This window comes from Corvus hawaiiensis, chromosome 9 (assembly GCF_020740725.1).
Source record: "Corvus hawaiiensis isolate bCorHaw1 chromosome 9, bCorHaw1.pri.cur, whole genome shotgun sequence".
Classification (NCBI taxonomy): domain Eukaryota; kingdom Metazoa; phylum Chordata; class Aves; order Passeriformes; family Corvidae; genus Corvus; species Corvus hawaiiensis.
In genome coordinates, this window is record NC_063221.1 from 20251069 (window position 1) to 20270834 (window position 19766).

At 36.7% G+C, this 19766-nt stretch overlaps 2 long non-coding RNA genes across 2 annotated transcripts in view; one reads left to right on the forward strand and one right to left on the reverse strand.

The window, feature by feature from the left end:
• LOC125330480 overlaps positions 1–19766 on the forward strand; it is a 63860-nt gene that overhangs the window by 42885 nt on the left and 1209 nt on the right. The window contains exon 3 of the long non-coding RNA XR_007205559.1: positions 2478–2559. This is a non-coding gene — a long non-coding RNA (uncharacterized LOC125330480). The remainder of the gene's footprint in view (positions 1–2477; positions 2560–19766) is intronic.
• On the reverse strand, positions 6829–18147 carry LOC125330479. Its single transcript, XR_007205558.1, has 2 exons — positions 12657–18147; positions 6829–12173 (listed from the first exon to the last, which is right to left on the reverse strand). It is a non-coding gene; the product is annotated as an uncharacterized LOC125330479 (long non-coding RNA).

The following is a 19766-nucleotide window of genomic DNA, read 5'->3' on the forward strand; positions in this document are numbered from 1 at the left end:
CAAACTGGAAGCAAAACTAAAAGCACAGTGTACTCAAGACAGGGAGAGGTATCAAATAAAGTCCATTCCACAGTCTGACAAGAAAGGGAACATGAAATCCCAGTCCTGGTAGGAAGCAGCTCAGACATGACACTGGCTGACTGGAGACAAGCAAATGTATTATCCATTTATAAAAGGAGACCTATGCAGCTACAAACCCATTAGTTTGACCTCAGTTGCTTTAGAAGAAATTTTGAAGGAAAAAGTAATTGAAGACAGGGAGGCAAATGGAAAATGGGATAACATACAAAAAGGATTTACTAAAGATAGAATGTACCCAGTGAATTTGTTATCACTCTCTAATAAGATAACTGATTTTCTAAACAAAAGATTTGTGATAAATCTTATCTATATCTGTGCTGCATATGATACAGCATTACATAGGAAGCAGGGGATTAGGAGAAGAGTTGTAAAGTGGATAAGAGATTGTCTAATGGATAGATAGCAACAGGTGGCATTGAAAGAAGCAGCATCAAACTGCTGGAAATTTACTAGCAGGAATTCTCAAAAATTGGTCTTTCAATCAATCTTTTTTTAAGATTCAGCCATGAAGAGAAGAGGTATGAAATCTATAGTTTCCAGTAAGCTAGGAAACAAAGTCCTTACAAAAGAGGATAAGTGGGTTTTTTGATTATATAAAATACAAGTACCTGGATATTTTATACACACATGAAATGCGGTAGTACATTTTTCTGTAATAATTAAAAAAAAAAGAATATTCATGCCATGTAAAGACCTGGGAGTATGGCCTTATCTGAAATTCTGTACATGGTCTTTGTCACTTGGAATCAAGAAAATAAGCAAAAACTGGAATATTTGCAAGGAGGTGCAACTGCAGTGGCTGGCAGACTGCAGAGTCACCATTCATGGAAGAGAGTAAAATACTTTGCTGCTTTTGTCTGACTAAGCAAAAAGCTGAAAGAGGATATGACTGGAGTCTGTAAATGTATTTGTTAGACACCAGACTGGAAAACAGTTGACTAAGACTATAGAATGAGGCTGACAAATGGAAAAGCAGCTCATGCTTAGATAAGAAATGCAGGGAGGATTTCAACCATAGAAAAGTGAATTTTCCAGACTCCCAATAGCTGTAGTAGGGGTAAAAAAAAATTAAATGTGTTTTAATGGAGAATGATTCTTCTATTAAAGATGTCCTTTCACCTGGTTGCCTATGCAATTAGAAGACTAGACTTGAGAGATTCTTCATCTTTTGTTTCCAGTTTCTGTAATATATTCCATTGAACTCGGTGACCTGTCATGTGTCTTCTCCCTCCCCCTTTTTCAGTGCCAATCAGTGTCTCTGGTGGTGCTGAAGACCCGAGCAGACTCAACGGTGTATCTGTCATGCTTCAGAATATGCTGTCTGTAGATGCACTGTGCATTCTTCCCACTTCTACCCTTCATTTTGAAACCTGTCTGATAAGGATAGATTATGTCATAGATACAACAATTATTTTAGCATCCAGTACAGAATCTGTTAGGCACTCCATCCAAGAAAACTAAGAAAGAAAAGAAACATAGAAAGCAGCAAGATAATGTAGCAGGAAAAGACAAGAGTGCAGTTTACCAGGAAAATATTGCTGGAGCAAAAGAAATGAGAAAAGCATATTAACTTTTAGCCATGACTGACATCACAGAGCAAGTCAGGCAGAGAGAATAGAAGTTGTAGAAAAGATTAGAGAAAATGGACAAAGAAATTCAAGAAAACATTTTTTAACTTTACAAGAGGCTTGATTTTGATTCACTTATAAAAGAGATCCCTTTGATTTATTTAAATCCCCCCTGAACATCCTTGCTCTGCAATTGTACACCCTGTTAACAATTCTCTGTTGATTAGACAATGGAAAAGCAGAAAAGAACCAATCATGGTTATAACAGCAGAAAAGCCAAATACCTTCTAACAACTGGCTATCACATTATCTGCTGCATCCCAGAAAGGAAAGTCCAGCAGATATAACTCAGTACCTACAAAGTTAGATTAATATGCAAAAACACCAATGTAATGCTGTTGGTGCTATTTTTGTTTATTCCTGTTCTCAATATAGGCAGATGTGAACATCAGTAGCAAACAAATACATTCAGATATAATAAGAGATCCTGGATTTTTTATAACTTATCATAAATTCATATGCAAGCTGTAACTAAATCCCAAACATTCAAAATAACCAATATCAAAAGATTCTACCTGAAGCACTTCCATCAGAGCTTATTAATTCCAGAATGAAGAGCCTATGATCTGGTTTCCTAAGGAGAAAAGTTGAGGAAATCAGATCCTTGGTGACCCTCTAAATGAAGCCTTTGAAGGAGTCCAAGGCAGTCAGAGATTTTCTGGCTGAAGAAATTTCATTGAGAAAAGCTGCTTTGTTAAACTGGAGAACTTTTTATAAAGTGGTGTAGATGCCACGGAAGGCTCTAAGGAAGCCTTTGATCCCTTGCAGGTCTCTTTGTAGAGGTGAACAAATGTGGTGCAGCAATGGTGCAGCTGGCTGAGAGTTTTGGACCCTGTTTTCCCTGTCTCAGGTGAGTAACTATGGTAATATATTCACTCTTCTGCTTAGATAAACTCACTGATAGTAGCAAAGGTGGGGAGAAGATTTAATTTTCATTTGGAAGTTGTAGATCCCAGAAAGAATAATAATAATAATTAAAAAAAGGTCCTTCTATTAATTTAAACAAACAAAGAAACAAAACTCTCTTAATCTTGTGAGGCAGATACCCAGCTTTCCCACCACCTGTCGTAAGTCCAAAGGGGCTGTTTTGCAGAGAATCACAAATTCTGTAGGTCTGAGAGAGAAAAGAATCCAATTAGAGATGAATTCTACCTGAAGAAACATGAAATTTCCAAAGGCTTTTCTTTTTTTACCCCAACTTTTACCAAATCTTCATTAAAAACAAAAATTAATCACCTTAGAAACAACCTGTCTGAACAGCAGCCAATCTTCAGATTTTAGCTTGGAAGAGGCTCAAATTTAACCCTCTGGGGAGATATTAGGTGATGAATGGGGAATTCACCAAGAATCCACATCTCAACAAAAATTGAACTGAAAAAAATTGTTCCATGGATTTTTCACAAAATGTGCAATCTAGAAAAAAAGAAAGAAAGTTGGTGCCTAGTGTGAAACTATTTGACTGATAAATTCCTGTATGACTTTAATTTTCCTGTATGACTTTAATTTTACTGTGTGCTTGCAGATACATAAGTTTTTTCTTAATTTAGAGATAATGTCTTAAGTAGTTTCATACTATATTTTGAAAATATGGAAAAAAAAGGATGTTCTGGATAGTTTGAGGTTTACCTGTGATGTTTGTAGGTGATCAAATTACGAGTTCAGACTTCCAAACCCCACGTAAAGAAAATGCATTTTAAACATATTTAGTAACAGAAGAAAAAGGAATAAAATAAAGCATTTCAGAGAACATTGAAACAATTACTGGTGTTTTACTTGTAATGACAGCTTTCCCACACTTTATACAAAGAACAGAGTGCCTGTTAGGCCAAAATGTGGTGCATAATCTTTATGGAAGAAGGGTGAAATTTAAATCCAGACTCTAAGACTGGATTGTGTAATGAGCAATAGACAGACTATGCATTTAATTCCATTAAGTGAAATGTATTTCATTAACAAAAGTGTTAGCAGAATTAAAACCTCACACTAAAGGAATGTGAAAATCATCAGTGGCAGCCAAAAAGCTGCTACAATATGGCACATATTGCAGAAGAACTGAGGCTGATGTGGGATTAAATACATATGAAATGAATAAAAAAAAACCTGACAAAATTGTAGCAAAATTTGAATGTTAATTTATGGCACCTAGTGAAAGAAGCAGGACAGCAGATAATCTGCATATAAATGGCCTCAACACATTTCTTGGTGCCAGTCTGTTACCCTGCTCAGAACGAAACAAAATACATTTCTTAACCAGACTAAGACAAGAAATTGCCAAACAAGGGATTCATTAAATTTAATTAGTTAAACAGGAATAATAGAATCAACAGTTTTTTTAATACAGTAAAACTAAGAAATGGTTGAAAATGAGGTATGGAATAGAGAAAGCAGGAAAAGACAGGAAAGAAGAAATAAAAATAACACAGGATATCTCCATATTAAAGATAGAATGCTTTCACATAGACACTGTGTTCCATATAATTATGCTAATTGACCCTGAGAAACAGTTTTATGTCTTGTGAGGCTCTGAGCATTGGAAAGGACTCTGAGGAACACCACCTAGGGAAAGAAAAACTACCATAAATATCTGGTGACAGAATAAGGTATAATACCACAGACTTCCAAATAAGATTATGTAACAAGTCCACCCATAAGCATCATCATAACAGAAACAAAAAAGGCAATAAGGGAAAGTTTATTCATAATTATATTGTTATCTACTTTCCAATATTTTTAAAAGCAAATTGAAAACAAATATTACATAAATCTATGAAAACTAAATGCACATATTTTTTAATTGTTTAAAACAAAAATAATTTTAGATTTTGATTTTCTTTTCATAAATCTATTCTGTCTTTATTATCCACCTCAGAGGGCTGGCTAGTTCTTGCAACAAGTATTATGTTAAATTTCTAAAGTGCCTGAAGTTTTTCTTATTTAGATATATAAGTGAAAACTTGTATGTATATAGATGAATTCAGCAAGAAAAAAAATTAAGAAACAGCATGATGAATGATAAATAAAAAATCCAAGACGTTTGATTTGTTTTATGTGGGATTCTGTTTTACCAAGATTAGGAAAATTTCAGAAGCCCTCTATTTTAGAAGTGTTATCTACTAGTATTCAAGATTTTTTATCAGAATTCACAGTGAGTTCTTTAGTACTGTAGTCATCACATCTGATTACACTGATTGATATCACATAACATTTGATAGAGCTCTGACACATTTTTTTTTTGAATGACCAACTGCAACAAATCTTATCTGCTAAACTGCATGAAAGAAAGGGATCAGTGAGTTTTTGTGTAAGTGGAGCTATATTTTCAAAGTTACCTGAGGCTTCTTCCACTTGTGTCTTAGGATATAATGTCATCAAACAAGACAAAAGAGTGACTCTATTGTCATTATAAAAGATCCAGTGTCTCTTCTCTCCATAAATATATTAGTGGTTTTGCCTTTAATTGCTGGAATGGTTCAAGGAGTGAACTGGATATCTGATAATTCCCTCAGACTTTTTTCAGTGGCAGCAAAATCTAAATTATCTTCCATGGGTCTTTGCCTCCTTACCTGCATCAGGGCTTCCCCCACATATTCCCCTGTAAACCTTTTTTAGCTCTTCACCCTGCTCCAGATTCTGCATCCCCAGTTGTTTCCCTGGAGTACCAAGTCCCCTCCTCCAGGTGTCTCAGGGCCTTTTCTGCAGCTCAGGACTGCCTAATGACTTCACCACTTTCTCACCTTTGTCTGTGCAATTGAAGACATAGATCTGTTAACATTACAGATAGATGTTTTCAGTGACTGACTCACTTGGAGACTTTTGGTGTTTTCCTGGCATTAGTTCATGTTGTTTCTTTCCCTGTTTCATCCCCCTTCAACAGAGTCTGTTAGTTTTGGTCTGTGCAGAAGAACAGAAGATTAGTCAAGTGAACACAATAATATTTGTACCAACAACAGACAGCAGTCTCCTCTCTTCTCCCCAGTTACCAATGTAGTACTTTAGGATATGAAATGTTCATTTCTCAAGCACCATTTTGAGATTTGCTATTTAATTTCAGCAAAGTATGATGATCAAGTATATTAAATACCACTCAGCTGAGAATGTTCCCATTTCATACCTTGATTCTTGAAATGTTTAGGGCTAATCTTTAGTTTCCTCTTTTGTTTCTAGTAATTTCAGTGTAACTGTACACAGTTCCTAAAATTAATGGTTAAAAAGCAGCTCCACAGGCATTAAAATGAAACAAATGAAACAGCTCTGGGGTCCCTTGCTTAAGGACATGGACCTGTTAGAATGAGTTCAGAGGAAGCCACAAAGATGATCAGGGGCTGGAGTAGCTCTCTTATGCAGACAGAGAGAGTTGGGGCTCTTCAGCCTGGGGAAGAGAAGGCTCCTGGGAGAAGCTGCTCAGAGAAGCTGTGGATGCCCCATCCCTGGAAGTGTTCAAGGCCAGGTTAGATGGAGCAATCTGGTCTAGTGGAAGGTGTTCCTGTCCATGTCATGGGGCTGGAACTAGATGGCTTTTAAGGTCTCTTCCAACCTAAAGCATTCTATCATTCTGTGATTCTAACATTTATTTAATGGGGCCAAGGCCAAAGGTGTAAATAAAAAGATATTTTTAAAGACTAAGAATTTTAATTTCTTGCTAATCCTGTAGTTTATTAATAAAACCCGACATTAAAATTTTAATTTAAATACAACACTAGGAGCCTCATCTTTCTAACTATCTGTATACTCAAAAAGAAGAGAGAGAAAGAGCAATTCCTTCAAAGAGCAATCCAGGTCACCTAGGGCAGGCCAGGCCCCCAACCTTCCGTTTTACCTTTGAACTGAGGTTTCACCTGTGAAGAAGCAACAGCAAGTTTCCAGAGAAGATGGATTAATTAAATGGATCTGTGGTCTTTTATTCCAGTTGAGTATCAGGAGCAGTGCTGTGTTTGCCGTGTCAAAGATGAACACATTTATTTTGGGACCTTTTTAACAAGCAGCTAATGGATGTTGATACCCATTTACCATTACAGTTAGTGACAATTTGATGTCTATGCTGACATTGTTTTGAGAATCTCATCCCAGGAGATTTGAATAGAAAATCTAGCAACCTTTTTTTTTTTTTTTTTTTTTTTTACCAGGGACTCTTGTTCCCTGAAGTATTTCTATTACTTCCTCTCACTACTTGTTTTAGCAACCCAACTCCTGCCTTTCGGAAGTGAATGAAAACAGTTTGGGCAGCACCTGGATGAATTTCTTTCAGTTCTTTGGCTGCCTTTAGGAAGCTCTTTTTCATTAAAAGTGATTTGCATACTACCAAACTGTATTCCTTATAAGCGTCGAAGCTGATTTGAAGCAAAGGGTTGATGGGCAAAAATCAACAAAATTGCTAAGGAAGAGTTAATAAGGTCAAACAAATTAGTTGATCGGTCTTTAAAGAAATCTTTCTGGACTAGTTTTCTGTTTGCTCAGGAATTCAGGCAAACCTATTCTTCATGCAAGTCTTACTTTTTAATTCATCACATTTATTTTTGCAGAGAAGCAATATTGAAGATTGAATTTAAACAATCACTTTAGCCTTTTCCACTGGGTTATGTAATGCAAAGAAATTACTCCATGAAGAGTGTAAAGCTTATCCACCTTTTCCTTACTGTGTCACTCTCTCGTGACACCTTGTCGTATGCTTTGTCCTGTTATTAATATTCATGGTTTTATTACAGTACTGGCACTTTATTCAGCAGATCTGATTTATGCAGACAAGTCGTGTCTTTGGAAAAACTGGGAAGGGGTAAGGAGGATTATGTCCATTTGTTCACATCCAGAAGCCTTAGAAATGTTTACCACTGCAAATATAATTTGGATTATTTTGGGCTGGATTGTCAAAGGTGCTGTTGTTTGCAACAGCACTGAGCAGCTGAAAGAAGCTGAGGGCAGGTTCAGTCATGTCATGTAGGTGCTGTTTCAAGCTAGGGAACTGCACAGCAGAGCTCTCTCCTCTGCCAGTCCTGGCTCAGGTTGAAATAACCCAGCTCTGTTTCTCTCCCTTATCTATAGCTGAACGCAGGTCTTTGCTGCTGTAGTGGGTTGAGCTCCAAAACTTCCTCTGCAAGAACAAGAGTAATTTATAAAGCACTACCGGATGTACCTAGCAGGTTTTTGAAAAATTGATCTTGGACGAATCGCAGCCCAGAACATTGACTGCTGTGGGATGGCTGGGAAAGGAGAGGAACATTTCAATTCCTGGAGCAGGTGACATAGGTTTATTGCTGGCATTTTCCTTTATTATAACAGGGACTACTGCAAGCTGATGACAGCTAGAGGCAGCCAGGTTCCACTTTTGCAAAAAGAAAGCATTCTGGGGATTAGAGATATCACCTGCCCCAAAAACGCTGAGACAGAGGCACATATGTGGACTCAGCCTTTGTGCACAGTGCAAGTCTGTATCTTAACCCCCAAAAGACCCCTAAAACATATTTTGGGTTTACAGGGCACAGTTACATGAAAAATGGTTGTTGTGTGTGCATGGTAGAGAAGGAAGAGGAGAGAAAAAGGTGTCAAAAAAGAACCAAATGCAACTTGTCACAGATCTATCCAAGACCACTAAGGCTGGCTCTGGCAGTTGGCTAAACTCAATATTTGTACTATTCGAAGTATTTCCTAGGGTAATTATGGAGAAATACAAGGAAATACTGTATTTTGAGCCAGATATTCCAGGAGGTAATGAGTGCTTCCTTTGAAGCTGGTTTGAGTTTCAGGCACTCAGTACCTGTCAGGATCTGGCCTGTGTGGAGAGCTCATTTGTCTTGAATCACACTGACATGACTACATATGACACAGAGATGGAAAGAAAAATCCGTCATAGAAAGGCAGCTCTGTTGACTTCAATGGAATGTCACACATCTGAATCAGGCTGTATTTATTCTTGTGGCTATAAAGAGAGACTGTATTTAAAGGAAACAGATTATAGAGAATCAAGTAGAAAATGGAACAAAAACTTTTGTTATAATTAATAAATAAAACTACTTTTTTTGCCAAAAATAGAAATTCAGCAATATTTTTCTGCAATTGTTTCTACCAAAGAAAAATGAAATAAAATTGGTTTTTATTTTAGTTGTTGGTGACTTTTTTCATCCAGCATTTTGTAAGAGCGAAGACTGAAATGCCGTGGAATTTTATTTATAGCGACTTTTATCTTCCTTGACACAACACTTTAGACTGATACAAATGTACCCATCTGTGTCCAGTACCCCTGAAAAAGGCATTAAACCAAGGCAAATTCCCTCTCCTATTTCTCTAGAAATACAGTATATGGAGAAAAATTATGTAATTTACAGTATAATAAAGTACTATCAGCTTTCTTCCATGCACACTGCAAATTGTTCTCTCAGAAATGTACTACCTCTTAACATTTTTGCAAACTCAGTTACACTTTTCTGGCCAGAACCTCGTACATCTTATTCGATGAGAAAGACATTCATTCTCATGAATATCATGTAAAATTCATTAACATCTCTATGAAGTTGCTGTCAGTGGTGGTAGAACCTGACAATAAGTGAATAACATTAATTGGAAACCCTTTGGGCATTTTTCATCAGGATTTTGCTTTTGATATTAAAATGTATATGAATAATAGAGTTAATAAATATAATTTTAAATAATATCAGGAAGTCTATAATTATATTATGTATTTTTAAATAAATAAATTATTTGGAAATGTAATACAAATATTATGTATGTATACATTTCATACAACACTTTTCTTTAGAATTTCCCAAACTTTAGACTTTCTCCAAAAAATAGATTTGGCATTATGATTTCCACTCTACAGGTAGGGAATTTGGTATTTAGATAAGGCCTCAATGACTATTCTCTGAAAATCTCAAATTACTTTACTGCATGAAGAATTCTGGAAATGATTTAGCATCATGACTAAATTAAACAAATTTAAAACAACAACAACAAAATGGTATCTGTTTCCATAATCTTATTAAGTAAGCGAATTGCAGAGAAAATTCGAAAGCAGGGTTGGGGACCTTTTATCTAAATAATCCTCTTTCCATCAAGAAGCCCCTCAAATTCTTTCCACTCTCAAAAGAGACATTTCAGAGAAGAAGAAACATTGCTATCACTGGTAAAATACTTTATTTTACAAAAATTTTGTTTTTCAGTTCTCTGGCTAAGTAATTGATCTGAGAGGAGTTGAAAACTTGTCGATGAAATGACTTGAAACACTGAAATAATTTGAGAGTTCTTGATTTTAATTCACACTCGTTCAGACAAGGAAATGAGTCACTGAGTGTACATTCTGCTGTGTCTAAATCGGAACGTCAAACTATATACATACTTACGTGGGATTCACCAGAACAGAAGTTGACTTAAGACTTTACAAGCCAACATTAATTGTGAGAGGGCACTGGGAAGAACTGACTACCCACTTGTGGGGCCCAAAGCATCTGTTATCATGACCTGTTCCTTAGCTCATAGCAGTGCCGGCACTCAGCAGCCTTGCAGTGAGTGGAGAGGTGCAGATGGCAGCTCAGTGGTGGGCCATATCCTGGGTCTTCCACTTGAATATCCAGTACCCAGTTCCTGTGACAAATTCTTGCTGCACTGAAGGAAGGGTTAAATAAGAAGAGCATAGCAGTTAAAGACACTGGAGTGCTTGCTTTCACTTTTTCTGCTCGCATTCTGAGTGCCCTGAAGGGTTCTCTCCTAGCTCTGCACAGCCCTGTCCCATGCTAGCAGAGGTGAGCAGAGCACACTGGACAACACCTCAGTGCTGAGCAACATGTATTTTTGATACACCACAGACTGAGAATTCCTTTTCAAAACACCTCCCTTCTGTGTGGAAAAAGACATCAGGAACCTTCAAGCTCAAGAGTATCAACTTAATCAGCCAAATCCCGCACCTCATCCCTTTCTAAATTCAGTAATTCTGTAACTTCCAGTGCCATCTCTTCATTGGTTTTTGTTTGATTCTCTTCCCCACACCCTTTCATCACTGAGCATTATTAATTAACAAAACTTTGTGTGGTTTCATTACTGTCAATAAGGACTGCTTCTGCAAGGTTCTGAAGACAATTGTATAAACTCTTCGGAGTTTATTCCTCCCTGCATGTGCAATTAATTATTCCACAACCCTAGAGTGCTCCTGGATATCCAAGGTGCTAGGGGCTGTACAAGGACAGAGAAGTGCTTGAGGATCAAAGATCCAGAGATCGGACAGCATCTGAGTGAAATACTCCTTTCCCCTTGCGAGGATTTTTTCAATGCGCACAAACCAATTTGGACTGATCTGAAGAGTCCTGGCACTGGATTTCACTTTCAGATATACTTTCTGTATCCCTTTGTCTCACTCTGGTCCCTAGGGTGGAAATTAAAAATGCCATAATCACTATTAGCAATTTAATTTAATTTATTATTTGGTTAAGTTTCCCCCCTTTTCTAGTTCCTTTTCCCAAAGAAAAGACATTGAAGTTAAAGGTAACCTACTAACGCAGATATTGCTCTTTCTACCAGTAAATATGAGATTCAAATATATTTTGTGAGTCCACCGTGACAGATGAAGCAGCAGCAATCACTTAATATGACCCTGTTTCCTTTAAAAACAGAATAAAAAGCAGTAAGCTTTTGTATTTATATAACCATATGGACAATGCATTAGTATGGTCACAAGCTCTGACACAGATCCCAACTATGCTGTGGAATGGATGACCATACTATATTATGCTCATTAGGACAGACTCATCCTGAAGTGTGTTTGACATCATAAGCCAGTCAAGTCTCCAGCTCTACATGGTAAGAACAACAAACTTGCAGTATTTAGGTCTCAGCCCGCAGCAAGAACTCTGCTCCAGCTGCACGATGACAGCTTCACCTCTCTTAAGGACAAAGTTACAGTGCTAGATCTGGTTGTAAAATGTTTGTGTTAGCTTTGCCCATATAACTACCAAAGGAAACTGGCACCTTATCTGGTGGAAACCACTCTTTTGCAACAAGGGTGGAATCAGACCTGGTTGATATAAGCAAGAACGGTAGTCTTGTTGCAGAAAAAAAAATTATTGGGGAATAATGTCTGTTAAGTGCTAGTTTCCATGCATGCCTTCACTTTGCAAACTGATGAAACCTTCTTGCTGAAAAATATCCAGGATTACAGTAGTGTGACTATAACAATGGGGAAAGCACTACCTTCCTACAGCATGTATGGGCGAGACAAGTGATGTTCAAAATACAGTTTATACAGTGGAATGTGTAAAAAGTACTGGGGAAATAAGCATTAATGTAAGACCCTTTTAGACATGTGAATCGAAGTCAGGAAACAGAAGGAGAGGATCCTGGTCTGTGTTCAATGTAGGTTATAAAAGATTTTCCTTGATGGATGTTACATAGTCCATCCTAATAAACTGATTTCTTGTTTACTTCTGATGTATTCAACCAAGATTGGAAGTGAGGTGAAATATTTCCACTCTTGTATGTCCTCTCCTGAAAGACAGTTTAAGAAGAATTTATTAAAGCACCAAAGCAGAAAAATAAAAAAAAGAGAAAAGAATAGATTTAATGGCTTTCTAACAGCAATGGAGTAGAAAGCCTAACTCATTGTTACTATATCCAAAGCATTTTAAAAGTACAAGTAAGGAATGCATCTCTATCATCTGAGTTTAATACAAAATCATGTTCCTCTCCTGTCACACACAGGATTTGTTATAGATTTTATCTGCAATAAAAGCTATGTCAGTAGTGCCACATAATACATTTGTAAAGGTTAGAGATATTTTAACCCACATCTGTGACCAGAATTTTAATGACAAGCATATCCTCTGAAGCAGTACTAGGAGAGGAAAACTCTTCTGTAGATATTAATGCAAATCAGTGTAGAGCAATGCCTACGCAACATTACAATAGGGTCATTGTGAATCATGTCCTTGAAATTACAAATATGTGACATAAGTAAAAATATATTATTACGAATTCTGCCAATCTCTTGTCCTTGTCAGGGGTTTCTGTTTTTGCAATCCAGAGAGATTAAACCCTTTTTTTGCTTAAACTGTCAGGAAGACCTGCAAAACAGAACAGCAGAATTACTTTAATACTTTCTTTTTGAAATATGCATTCTTACAAACCATGCATAATGAACAGCAAATTCACAGATGTATTTTTTCTGTCCATTTCTATTTTACTTTCAAAAAATTCATTTATTTCCACCTTCAACTTTGCTAATTAGAGGAAAAATGAAGGAAACAAACACTCCATCAACAGCAGTTTTGTTCACATCCAAGGGCTTCAAGTTTTATCTTTTGAAACTGGAAGGAGTTTAACATCAGAAATTAAAGTTTTGATATTGAAAGGTGATGCTTCCTGTTTAATCCATCCTCTCTATTGATAAAACTTTTCCATGGGATTATGTCGGATTTAATTGCTCTTGAATCTTTTAAATGGTTTGAGATGATGCTGTTTCTGCAAGATGCAGCTCATCAATGCCTTCTCAAGAAAAAAGCACCATAGCTGAAGTGAACAAGAAGTTTATCATATGGGTTCCACTAAGAAAATGGAATTGATCATTTGAACTTGTTTCACTTAGTTATAGTAAGAGATGCAAGTAGGACTACGCCTGAACAAAAAGTTACATATCCAAAATAAACTCTTGGGTTATAGGTCTATGACCATAACTGCTTGTGCTACTTAAGGCTTATTTTGTCATCTGATCATCTTTATTGGAACTGCAAGACTCATTTGGGGTAAATGATAATTTAATTAGTGGGCTCCATACAAAGTTTCAACTTTTACCTTTTCCACTTAAAACAACAAGTTTCTAGAAAGCACAGACAAAGGTCTTGTTTTGATTAACCTTTTATCTTCGAGCCTTGGATCAGTATCAGGACATTTTTTTTCTCTTTTCACTCATAATCGATTTTAGAAAATTATGTTGATATTTGCAGCAATACTGAGCCTCCACATTACATTGTTCAATTATCCATAAGATTTGTGGAGCATAAAGCAAAACTGTTTGCTTTTAGAGGACATCTGCTATAAATAATATGATACCATAAATTTTCCAAGACAGCCATCACCTACCCAGTTGTTACAGAGGCAAAAAGTCTTGGCTTCCCAGAGCAGGTTCCTTTTCAGCCTCTTGTCAGGGAGGTCAACAGCATTTACTTTTGTGCTTTTTCTAGGTACCTTCCCCCGCTGTAATGAAATTAGAATGTAATGCTTTCGACGCCTGCACATATCAGCTTTCATTCTTTGGGGAAACATGTGAACATCATTAGAACACAGTTTCTCTCTCTGTTTTCAAAAATATTTCCTTAACAAACTTTATGAAATTCAAACTCGTGGAGTTCATTCCAATGCTGTCTTTAATAAAGTGGCATCTGCTAATGCTGGTAAACGTAAGCATCTGTTATCATTTCTGGTAGGACCCCCTATCTTCATGAACAGGGAGATCTCAACACGAACATAACATTCGCTAAGAAGGTCCCATCTCTGGAGTCTGACTGGGTATTTGCTTTATCCTTAGGAACATTGTTCAAATCTGCTCATCCTTTGCTTTGCAAACTGAAAGAAATGAGAGGAATTTTTAATTATATTGCTGCTGCTGCTTACTGTTAATAATAAATGCTACACAGTGCCATGCATAGCTCTTGTCTCCTGAGAAGATTCACAGCATGGCTGGGGTGTGGTGGTGCTGTTGGTCTCTCTTTAAAGCACACATTTCTCTGTAGTGGTTTGCTCTATAAGCTTGTTAAGAGCAGAATGAATTAGGAGTGAGCTGATGACTTGCTCACCTCAGAGACGCAAGAATTATGTTCTTGCATTCTTTGAAAAGTTCATGGGCAGCATCTACTCAGGTTCTCTGTGTGCCTTTTCTTCATGAGGCTCTCAAATATCTGAACTGTGGTGGGCCTTGGCATTTTTATAGTGTATTTACCTTCCGGTATGTAAAGAGCAAAGGTGCTTTTTAAGTCAAGCAGGATATGAAGGCTCCTTCTCTGGCAAGATAACCTCAAACGGTTTTGCAGCTGCCTGAGACTGAAGTAAGTGCTTTTGATGAATGAGTCAAAATGACATGTTTGGGGATGAAATAAGGTGCCAGTCACAGGTTTTTGAAACAGCAGCCATGGTTAAGTGCTTGAAATACAGGTTTTTTTCCAGTAAATTTCTGTTGTGTGAGCTAGTTACGCTTCTGAGTTGTTGCTTATGCTATCAAAATCTCTTATTGCTATTAGATAATGATATTAAAGTAGGTTAGAAACTGTACCAGCAACACAAGCTGTGAAGAGTCATGAATCAATTCACACCCTAAATTGAGTGCAAGAGCATTTCTGTTTTAGAGTGAAATCTGGGACTCTGATATAGGCACATGACCACTAGAGTGGGAAGATAAGAAAAACCCTAATATGCTGGGACTTGTGGTATCTCACTGTGAGATGATAAGACAGAAATAATAGCATTCCATGTGGGACTCCCTTGCTTTTGTCACTGGAGAAATATCTCATGCTAACAATGAACAGGAAACATATTTTTATTCTGCTTTACTTATTTGTACTTTGCTACAAAAGGAGCTGTAAAATTGCATTTTAAACATTTTTTATATGAGTACAAGAAGATGCATGCTGAATAGTACCTCCCTAATGAGAATTTACTCTTTAGACATCTCTGATATCTGTTTTGTAAGGTACAGCTGTCTAGGACACTTGGTAAAAAATAGATACGGTAACATGAATATGGTTTAATTAGGTTGCAACTTTATTTACTATCTCATTTTGGAACTACTGATAAAGGAGTGCAAATGTTAATACTTTATTTAATTGTTTTCAATAGTAAAAACGTGACTACTGATAAAGGAGTGCAAATGTTAATACTTTATTTAATTGTTTTCAGTAGTAAAAGCGTGTTATGTGTGCTCTGTTCTTCCACAACTGTTTGCTAAATTGGAGGAATTGGGAGGCATGAAGAGGGAATGCTAGAGAATTTTGGAATTCCCAAATGCTAGAACAACCCTAAAAAGTGCTGCACTATGCAAGGAGTGAAGAGGCTGAAGGACAAGGACAGCTATATACTTTCCATATGAGACGAAACTAATTTTCATTCTGTAAAAAACGTGTTTCCTATTGCAAATCAGGTCCAAAATTCTCTGTAAATATTTTTCTTTCTTTTAATTTTTCTTCAGATGAAACTTGTTTTGGATTTATTACATTCTTTTCTAGCAATAATGCTTTTCAGTGAAAGATTCTAATTTAATGTCTTTTTGTTCAAATATGTGATTTTTAAGCAATTCTTTTCAGTCTGAACTACACAAAATTGAAAAAGCACATTTGTATTAGACTACAGGACTATACCAGTTTATAGACCCTAGCAAATTCTTAGTTGTGCAAATTTATGGCTTGGTCTTAGAAGGACTGATTGCTTATATACACAATGTTCAAATTATTCTCATGCTTGTATGTATTTTCCTAGAATACAGGCTTTATAGCTTTCACAGGTCTTCATGATGGAGTCTCTAAACAGCCCACAATAAAGATAAGGGCTACAAAAAGGGTTTTTAATGGATTCCTTTTAAAAAATTGTTTAGGCCTAATCACTGTTGTCTAATATAGCCACTGTTTGTGAGCCATTTATTAGGGAAAAAAATAAGAAAGGAGACTATAAAGGCAATGGAGAAGCAATTTCTAACTAGATGCTGCAAGTAATTTGTTCCTCAACCAACCCAAATCTTGCTAATCTTGAATCCTTACCACCATTCAGATCAGCAGAGCTTTTAACAGTAGAAGGGTTAGTAAAAACAGTGATGTAAATATTTAAAGGCAGAACTGGGAATTAAACATAACAACATTGTTAGTTGCTGAAAAGGACTCTCCAGCATGCAGTAGACCATGTAATCTTCTATGTTTATCTAATATTATTACCTTTATTTTTTAAATATGCATTTGTCTGTTCTGCTCTTGTGTTGTTTGTTTGGGTTGGTTTTTTGGTTTTCTGTAACTTTTTAATATCTATGTCTTTTTCTGTACATAAAATGGTAGGACATATTTTACAAAAAAAGTAGAGTGCTTTTTTTCTTCAGATTTTGTTTCCTAATGTCGTAGGTGCTTTAGGATCAGTAAACCCAAATCTTGTTCACAGGAAACTTGCCTTGCTTTGATGTATTAAGCTGATAACCTATTCAATGAATGGCTATCACATCCCAATAAAGCATTTCTTTCAGCTACTTTATGTATTTCACAGACACTTATGCTTAAAAATATTAATCTTTTATGGGTTATATTGTGATTTTATGACAATAAAATACGTTGTTTTGTTTAACTGCTTTTCCATAATAATACCTTTTTATCACATTGGAGCTGTATGATTCTCTATAGGAGAAAAAGAGCAAATTCTTTATCTAACTACTTGAATTTCGAGGAGAACTGAGCATTGATTATGATCATCAGCCTTATATTATTCTAGTTTTATCTCTCTCTCTTTGTCTTTTCAGGCAGCAACAGGGGACATTCTTAAAGAGAGACCCCCAGACTGCCCTGGAGATTTCCCCTTTGCAGGGGAGGTTGCACTTGGTCACTGCACTGCAAGAGCAGGCTGCAGCTGTGGTGCAGATGGTGAGGGCAACTCCCAGACTCAGCTCATAAGCAGAGATATGAGGAGGCAGAGATGATGAAACACCTTACATAATTACTTGGTGAATACAGCTGATTGACTGGGTATTTGTATGTTATATGTGCATTGACCCTTGCTCACCCACTGTCAGAGTCAGAATGCAAGATTTGAATGGTTCAGTTCAAGGTGAATGATACAGTCTGGCCAATGTTAACATAATTAAAACTTTTATACCACTTACTTTTATGTAACCTGTGCTCTACATATTTGAGACGTGTTTTGAACAGGGTTTTTTTTTATTTTTAATGTGTTGGTACTTAACCTTTTTATCTCCCTCATCTGTAATACAGCTCTAATTATAGTAGTTAAAGGTGAAGAAACAATTAGAAATGTGAAAACATGCATCCAACTTAATTTTACGTAAATCTAAGTCAGAAACTTAGGCCAATAATAGAATTGGGGTTTTTTTCCCAGTAGGGGACAAAAAAGGTATTTTTGGTTCCAGAGTGATACTTAACTCTAATCTGGTGTACGGATATTCAACCTTAAAACTGTAAGCTCTCAACAACTCCAAAATTATTTGGAATACATAGTTTTGCTTGCTATTTGAATTTCCTTCTTACAAAAGTTCCAAGAGAGGTCCCTGGCTGATACAGAAACAGAAATTGGAGCGTATGAAATATAGCAAACACTGTAACTAAAACCAACATCTTAGTAGGCAACTCTATACATAAATAATAATTTTGAAAATCTTGTTTTTAATAAGACAGGGTGTTTTGTTGATCCTTGCATTAGGAACATTGTAATAATTCATGCACAAGCTGCCTAGGGAAAGACTGCCAGACTCTAGGACAAATAGTCATGAGGAAAGTCCCAGCAGCAAGGAAGATGGAGGGTTAGTTCATTAATCAAAAACTTTGGGAGATCTGAGAGATCAAAAGCACGCTTTGTAGGAATAGGTCCAAGAAGTTTGAGGCATGCAGAGAAATCCCTCCTGCATCCAGCTACAACTACAGCCTTGCAGCTGCAGCTCAGGTAATGGGACTGACCTTGTTACTTCTCCTTTATTTTCAGGCAAAGTTTGGTGAGTTTTTTGCTACGGTTTCAGCAGCCGAAGCTTTGGTGATCTTGGATGAAATAGAGTGCTTATGTAATCCTTGGTTTAGGGAAAGCAGAGTGAACTTCCAGCTGGCTGAAGACAGAGTCTAGGGGCTGGAGCACTTTGATGTTCCAACCAGTTGCAAAGTGAATGTTTATATATGCCTTACTCACTGAAAACGAGACTTAGTTAAGGTTTAGGGTCCAATAATCCTTAAATCCCCTTTTGATTTCTGGTTTTATATGCCAAAAAAGTACATAAAAGCTTCTTTTTTTTCCTACCTGGGACATCTTTTAGTGTATACAGATATGCATTGTGCACATGCTTTGGACAGCTCTTGTAGGTGGGAAATCTCTCTAAGCACCATCAGAAACCAAAAACTAGACAAGGATGCACTTAACTTCCTGGGAACTGTTCATTTCCACACATCAGGAGGTTTACAAGCCATAATCATCACGAGTGAGTCACCAGACTTTCTGAAATTAAAATACACCTTCTTTCTAGATAACATTGTATGATAACAAATAATAAAAACAGCAGATTAAGCAAGAGTAGCTTCATCAGCAGGAAGAATGAAAGATAGTACGTGGCTCTCAATTTTAGCAGGGCATTCAGCTCTGAAAAGGGGTAAGTATTCCAGGTTGTACTGCCAGTATTTATTTCAGAGGTTTTTTTGTCAAGAATTGTTTAATATGCATTCAACAAGTCCTCCAACATCTCTTTAAAGAGAAAAAATCATGCACAATTCATTCAAGGAATACAAACAAATGCTTATGCCTAGGAGTTGTTTCCTCTTATCTGGAGTTGGAAGGGTTGGGTTACAGATTGCTTTACTTTGTATTTCCTAAGATATTCCTCATCTGTGTGCTGGGGATGATGAATGTGTCCTCTGGCATTTCTTCTGGTGAACTATGAGAACCTTCTGATCTGAAACAATACTGTGTGACTGTGTTTGTGTTGTGCCATGCCTGAGCTAATTAGACAGTTATTTCTCAGTTAGAGTTTTTGCTAAAAAACCCCCAAATCATTAACTGGGCTTTTTGACTAGGCATGTCTGGGGAAGCCCAAGTTTTTTTCAATGTGTAGTGTAAGATTACTCCTGTTGGCTTAGTTCAAGACAGTGCTCTTGATTTGTTACCTAACTAATTCCACCTGAATATCGTAGTGCAAAGCTGAACACTTAAATCTTGAGATCTTATTCTACACACTAGGCACATGGCTGTTAAAATTCAAAGTCCCTAGACCTCACAGGGGCAACAAAGCTTAAAAGAATATGACCTTTTGGCTACTGGAGTCCAAGTTTGCCCTCTACAAAATGAAATATTTCTTTTTCTTACCTCATTGAGGCGGGTATTAGAGTCCTCCTTTAATGGAGGAAATCT